Genomic DNA, 6312 nt, shown 5'->3' on the forward strand with positions numbered 1-6312 from the left:
GTGATGTCTGGTGAGGCTCTGAGTTCTGCCATGCTGTAGGTGTGTGTAGGCCTTTTGCCAGTGCGTGTGGCGTGCGGTCTTTACCTTGTCAGCGTAGGGCGTCTGTCTCAGATGGTGCCGAGCGGTGTCCTGCAGCGTGCAGCGTTGGGGTAGCTGTGCTTACAGGTGTCCGTAGGCTCCTCACTGTGGGGCTGAGCAGCGGGTGGACTCAGACAGAGAAAAAGGCAGTTAGGTTTGTGTGTACAGTCTGTTTGCAAAGCTGCTGCCTTGTGTGCAGGGACTATTCTGAATAGCATAAAGTCTTTGAGTAGTAGCTGCTGTGTGATTCCCCAACACAGGTCTTTGTTTTACTATCCTGAAGCCAGGGTCACGAATGGTGTGTGAATGACTCCAGGTAGCTTAACTCGTGTCTCACCTCTTCCAAAGCACAGACAAGTCCTTTTCTCTTTCTTGGTTTTATTGAGGGAAAACACAGGGAGATAGGTGCTTGTAGATGGAGTGTGGGGAGAGAGGGCTTCTCTGTCTGCTGTGCAGTGTATCAATAATGAGACAGTGTAAAACAAAAAGGCCTTGCTGGGGTGATAGCAGGCAGTTACTCACTCAGAGTCCAGGGTCAAAAGGAAATGAGGAGTAAGGGTCACACTAGATAGGAAGTGGGACTATACTAACTGTCAGCAAGGACAGGGGGGTAGGAATAGCCCACTCTCAGCTAGGAGAATATGAGCTGCAGGCAACCAACACAGGCTGTGTAAACGACATGTTGCAATAATGTTGCATTTTACATACAGCGTTGCTGCTGGGACAGGGGAAACTGACAGGCAACTAAAGAAGGGAGAAATGAATCCCATAACTAAAGGGGAAGACAGAGGAATATGGAATCTAGTTCCAGGACAATGGAAGTGCATTAAAAGTACATGAACAGGAAGATTGAACATAAAGGTGTATTGAGCACTGGGAGGGGAGGGGGAGGCTTAACATAAACAATCTTACAGCATAAACATTGAAATATATAACCTTTAACAAAAGGGTCCTTTTCAGGTTCTTATATCACATCTAAACAGTTTGGAGAAAATAAAGTGTCAAACTATCCAGAGGATTGTGTCTCGAGCAGCTAGGCTAAGCATGGGTCAGTACTGTGCAATCAGAGGCTGGAGACTGTTAGGTTTCAGGTGTTTCAAATTCTTTTGCTGGGTGGAGTGATCTCTACATTTTCTCAGGAGCTATAGCCAGGCCGAGTTTAGCAGCTGCAGGTCTTCCTCTGCAGTCTTTATTGGCAGAGCCCTTCCCTTGTACAGGATCAGGAGCTTAAATTGGTACCCCCCATTTGTATTTGATTTCGTTATCACGTAGCACCTTAGTGATCTGCTTAAGCTTTTTTCCTTTAAGTATTGTCAAAGGGTCAAGATCATTAAAGATCTGCAGAGTTGCTTTTTCAAACGAGATCTTGTTAGGAAGCTTTCTGACCGCCACTGAGATTTGTTCCTTTGGCCTCAAGTGGTCTTAGCATGAGGGTTCTGTGTTCCCTATCCATCTGTTAAGTTCCAAGCCAGGTGTAAAAATTATCTCTTCAGGTAGGCCTCATTTTTTCTAGGGTTCAATGCTTTTCGGAACACCTCATAATTTAATTTATTATTTTAGCACGCTCTATTGACATCTTCCCGATGTTACCCGAGTTCATCCAACGCCCAAATTTTGACCCCTTGTCACCCTCTGAAATTGAGTAACTTAATCTACCTTATTCTCGATAGTGTCCATCCTCACACCGAGGGCCTCCACCTCTGCTGAGGAACGAATGCCAATAATAGGAGCACTTTTGGTTTTCAGTTATCGAACAGAGCAAAAAAAATTCTAATTTGCGCCAACACATATTTTTAACAATTTTCATCCTCAAAAGCTGACAGAGTACAACATTGTCCCTAATAAGCAAACCCAGGCACAGTAAATCTGGATACCCAAATTCTGTAATCAATTACTCTTTCATATATCCACAACTTTTAAATAGAAGGTGCTAGGGAGTGCACCAAATAGCATGCCAACTACCATTTATGACCAACCTATGGCACATGTGCCCAAAGTGGCAAGCAATATGAATTTGCTTGCCATGCCATAGTTACATGAGCCAAGTATCTTCAAGGCTTCCGTAGACTGATGCTCAAGTGACGTCACCAGGCTACGTTATCAAATACCACATCAACACACCAGTCAGAAGATCAGGTTGTGTTATCAGATGCAACATGCTTTACATTGGGATGTAAGGTATCAGCAGCTTGGAGGGCCAGAATTGTGCTCTCCACATCAAGCAGGGAGTTCCTGTGTACTGTATTTAATATTTGCTGTCCTGGTTGCTGCCATCAGAGGTAATCTTATTTGGCACTCCAAATATTTATTGCATTATTCTTTTTAGTTTCATAGCACTCAAGTTAAAAAAGTTTTGCCATCACTGCCGCCTAAAGTTAAAACAGATATATACTACAGACAAAGATGAACATATAAAGACTGAATAAAATAAGAAGAGGCAGACTACCATGAAAAGTAATACATGTGTAGCACCTTTCCCCCCCATCCTATATGAGATTAGTGTCGCTATCGGTGTACTCTGGTGCTGGTGCGTACCTGTGAGGCCGGAGAACTCTGCAATGGTATAGGGAGTGCATCAGGACAGACTATACGGAGAGTTCATCGTCAGTGGCAGCGCCTCCAGCCCAAGAGGATCCTGGTGCAGTCAGGATGGACCTAAGGGGCACGTCTTCTTGGGTTGGCATACTCCAATTAGCACACCAGAAATTGTATAACTGGGGTTTATTGAACAGACCAGGATACACAGGATACATTACAGGTCATTTGCCTGATGGCAAGTACCCAGGGCTTGAGGCCCGGAACACCCCCCCTAAGCACACCTTACCCCCAACAGGGCAAGGCCTCCGCCTACTCCTTTTCAGGAGAGACTCACTGCTACATCCTCATAGCATGGAGGGCAGCCCAGAACTACTCCAAGAAACACATACTCTATCTCTAGAAGGAAACCCCCTCCTTCCCTGGGGAGTGGCTTGTAAGTCGGTCGACCTACAGTAATAGACCCCCTTACAATAACAGGCTACTCCTGAACTCTATTGATAACACACACAAAACTAATATAACAGACCCTGCAGGAATTACTTCCAACACTGCCACTCTTATTGGGACTTACAGTGTTAGAGGGGCCAGATAATCAGTAGTCCAAGGGGACTTGGCTACACATGGAACAGGCGGAGAGTTGTAACTTTCAGAGACAGAAAATAACAAGGGAGATAAAAGTAGATACTTTCCCAAATGTAATTTTAGCATTTAGGCAAGTTCTATGTATAAATTCTCATAGGCATAAGAAACATAGTTCTTCTTCCGAAAGTTGACCAAGTTATAAATGCTAAAGGTAGATTCTTACCTGACATTTCTTTTGAGCATACCATAGGAATTCAGTGCCGTTCTAAAAAGAATTCACTACTCTGTATTAATTAATAATGTTTATTTTTAATTGCCTTCTTAGAAGCTATTACAGGACTCACTGAGCAAAAACATTATTTCCTATGGAAACAAAGGCAGCTATTTTACACATCTAAACATTACAGGCAGATATTTCATAAATGGGGTCACCAACTTTCAGACAAGGAAAGTATGACCATTCTTTCATGACTAACAATGGTGTTTACTGGGGGAAAGCCTCTTGTGGCTCACATATTTGAGATGTGTGACTAGAAAACATTGTGTTGCTGTCATCACTTTAGAGAGATACCTTGGCAAACTGCCTTCCTTTCTTTGTCTCTTTCTTCCCTTTCTGCCTCTCCCTTTATATGATGAAAAGAACAAAGGTGCGCTCTGAAATATTTGTGAAATGTATTAATATAGTGATTTAGATTTTTAGTATAGAAAGGAGGAGAGCATTAACCCTTAATTGCTATGAGCAAATGCTCAAAAAGTGGAAAAAATGCAGCTAGTAAAAAAGATGGCTCAGAGCACCAGAGACAAAGTGGAAAAAAAACAATACCAGCGCAAATTTTCATCGAATATATTTGTAACGCCTGTATGTCCGCAGACCTGGCCAGTCCCCAGTACTGAGGTGGGTAAGGGTATAACACGCACCCACAGCAGTGCGGGCTGCCCGGAGTGTGGTAGTTGCGTTGCCGGGCCTGGTGAGTAAGGGTTAACGTTATACTTGCTGAGTCCGGGGCGTCAGAAGTCGGAAGGTATTCCCACTCTCAGGGGAACTTGCTTGCTTGCAATATGATTGTGACAAATCTAATACAGGGTGCTTTTCCTGGTAATGTACAGGTGAATAAAAGCTTCAATCAGACTTAGAACTTTGCAACTAATATTGACAGATTTATTATAAATCCTTCTTCCTGGTATTGCACAGGTTATTAAGAATTTATATTAGTGTTAGGGACCCTTGAAACGTGGTCTGCCGTGCAGTTGGCTCAAGGGCTTACAACAATTTGGCCAAAATGTTAAACTAAAAGACCATTTTATTTAATAGATATTTATACATATATATTTAGGCACTGTACCGTGTATGAGTTTCACTGGATGTGCACTGAGCTCTGTCTGTGTTTTATGTTCTGTCTCTGGTTTTAAGCCTATATAAATATAAAGATACATCTGGGGATTGTCAGCTACAATTGTATCCGTTTCTCTGCTGATGACCACATTTCAGGTCTATAATGTCACAGGACTTATGGTCTATGGCTACACTTTGTGTATAATTCTATTTTCCTTAGAGCTTACTATATGTATACTTAATAACTAATTATATACTAATCTGGGGGTGGGGGAAGGGAAGGGGACAGGGGAAGGGGAAGCTCCCGCGTCAGCAAAATGAGGATAGTATATGAAATCAAATAACACACAAACTGGTGCAATAGAGGATAAACTATAATAACAACATAAACAGACAGACAAGTTCCTCCTTGAATGCACTCAGAAAGGTAAGTCAGAGCGATATGGTTGATAACATTAAAAACCTTTTAATCACCAAATAGTAAGAACATATTGTATAGAGGGAAATGGTAGAAGTAGTCCACGGCCAGTCCCTTAAAACAAACCAAGAAAAGATCTTCCTAAATAGGTGTATGGAAGATAGTGGGGACAATAGTTAATAGCTATGTATGTGGTTTAATTTATGTTATATGTATTACTCTCCACATCATTCGTTGACTTCATTTGTGTTCTGGAGTTGACACACACCCCCATTCCTTGTGGTCTATGTATACGGATGTAAGGGCTTTATTACTCACGAACTGTATATGAACCGCCTCTTCAGATCTAGTATCAGCATACTTTTTTTTATAGGTGTGCCGGTTTTTTGATAATAGAATTCCTGCCAACAGGACAGGTTTTCAAGTCTGAAGTTACTTTGTGGCGAGACTTTGCAGTTTTCTGTAGCCCACACCTTCTTCAGATCTAGTATCAGCATACTTTTTTCTACAGGTGTGCTGGTTTTTGATAATAGAATTCCTGCCAACAGGACAGGTTCTCAAGTCTGAAGTTATTTTGTGGCGAGACTTTGCAGTTTTCTGTAGCCCACACCTAGGTGGTGTATTGTCCCCACTATCTTCCATACACCTATTTAGGAAGATCTTTTCTTGGTTTGTTTTAAGGGACTGGCCGTGGACTACTTCTACCATTTCCCTCTATACAATATGTTCTTACTATTTGGTGATTAAAAGGTTTTTAATGTTATCAACCATATCGCTCTGACTTACCTTTCTGAGTGCATTCAAGGAGGAACTTGTCTGTCTGTTTATGTAACTAATTATATATCTGATCTGTGTAAGGAGTCATTCACTAGAGACTCCATAGTGTTTTGTGTATTTACCTTGCTCATATGTGGTGTGAATGAACACACACATTTCTTTCATGCATATACTTGCACACTTGATGCATATATCTGAAGCTATAGAAGAACGTAATATATAGGCATACTCCAGTGCTTTCCTTTTTAAATGATTTTATTAATATACATATAAAATTTCATAAATACAATTTTGTTAGAGTTAGCATAGATTAATAAATATTTTTTTATTTTTGGTGTTTTTAACCTCCTGGTTTTCTCTATTATAAGAATGTTGGAATTTATTATTCCCTTAATACTGTTATGATATAAAACAGTACATATAGAAAGCATAAATCACATCATATATAACACACTATTACAAGAAGTTTATAAAGCAAACCATAGCAATATGTGTATCTACACATATATCATATAAAATATAGAAAATATATATAAACATAAAAAATTATTAATATTAAAAAATGATACATGATTAGTACCAATAT

This window comes from Ascaphus truei, chromosome 1, assembly GCF_040206685.1.
Source record: "Ascaphus truei isolate aAscTru1 chromosome 1, aAscTru1.hap1, whole genome shotgun sequence".
In the NCBI taxonomy this organism is placed as follows: Eukaryota; Metazoa; Chordata; class Amphibia; order Anura; family Ascaphidae; genus Ascaphus; species Ascaphus truei.